This window comes from Sinohyriopsis cumingii, chromosome 15 (assembly GCF_028554795.1).
Source record: "Sinohyriopsis cumingii isolate HCF-2022 chromosome 15, ASM2855479v2, whole genome shotgun sequence".
Taxonomy (NCBI): domain Eukaryota; kingdom Metazoa; phylum Mollusca; class Bivalvia; order Unionida; family Unionidae; genus Sinohyriopsis; species Sinohyriopsis cumingii.
In genome coordinates, this window is record NC_142975.1 from 55,156,751 (window position 1) to 55,158,123 (window position 1,373).

Consider the following 1,373-nt stretch of genomic DNA (forward strand, 5'->3'; position numbering starts at 1 on the left):
GACCGGTTCAACAACTTGCTGGAAGGTGACGCGAAACAAGCATGGAATGCTTTTCGCCTAGTTTCTACAAACTTCCTCGGAAATGTTTGGGCAGAAAACTATAAGGAACTAGTAGAAGACATGTTGATGAAGTATAAGAAACTTGGCTGCAATATGTCTCTAAAGATTCACTTCCTTCATTCCCATTTGGATTTCTTTCCTAGCAACTGTGGTATTGTTAGTGATGAACACGGCGAACGTTTTCATCAAGATATCGCAACAATGGAACAAAGATACCAGGGAAAATGGTCCACTACAATGCTGGCTGACTACTGCTGGACACTCCTCAGAGATGCTCCCGAACAGCTGTACAAGAGACAGGCGAAGAAATCTAAGATGTAGTCAATGACTTGATTTTTTATAGGTAGGCTATTACAGTTGACCTTTTACTATTGGAATGCATTTCGTTATGTAAACATTAATTTCTTGCAGATTACAAAAAAACTAGAGCCAATTTTGCAATTTGACTGTCATATTCGTGTTCAGCACATAAAAATTGATAAGAATTGACTAATTTTATTTCAGTAACATGACTTTTGTAAAAATTTGTTGTCCAGTGTAATAGGCTAAAAGCAGATAATACGATGTTGCTACTCTCTGATACTCAAACTGTAGCCTGCGGTATAGAATCCGGACCGCCAAGCCATTTTTCTGTAAACTGCCGGCCGCAAAAACATACTTGTGCAAAGAGTTTTGGACAATTTCACCAATCACAAGAATCTAACAAGACAGTCACATAACTGAAATTCTCATTTGAAATAACTGAAATTGGCGTGTTAACAGTTATTTTAATTGCTTGGCAATATCTGTTTTATTTTATTATCCTCCTAAATATAATGCACATAAATACTCGCCCAGAGAGAGAGAGAGAGAGATAGATAGAGGATACATTTAACTTTGCACTTTATTTTTTATATATTTACTTTTTTATTTTAAAGATATAAATATAATGATTTAAATAACTGAATAAAATTAGGCATGCTTGGACACAGCCAGCAATAAAACATAATGCGCCACAGGTAATACGGCGTATATCTATCACCAAGGCATTGTCTGAAATCGAATATTTAACAGTTTAAAACGCGTAGAAATTATATTTTTATATAATTTGGATGGTTATATTTGTACTTAAATGTGTGCAATAAACGACTCTATTTTTAGGTACGAAATGATCATAGCATTTGGCATGAAACGACCATTGCTTAGGGTACGAAACGACTCATTTGGGTACGAAACGCCTTGGGTACGGAACGCCTTGGGTACGGAATGACCTGTGTAACTTGTCCTTTACCTATGTTTACCTCCTAGTTCAGCATCAAAGTAGGCCAGGGTAC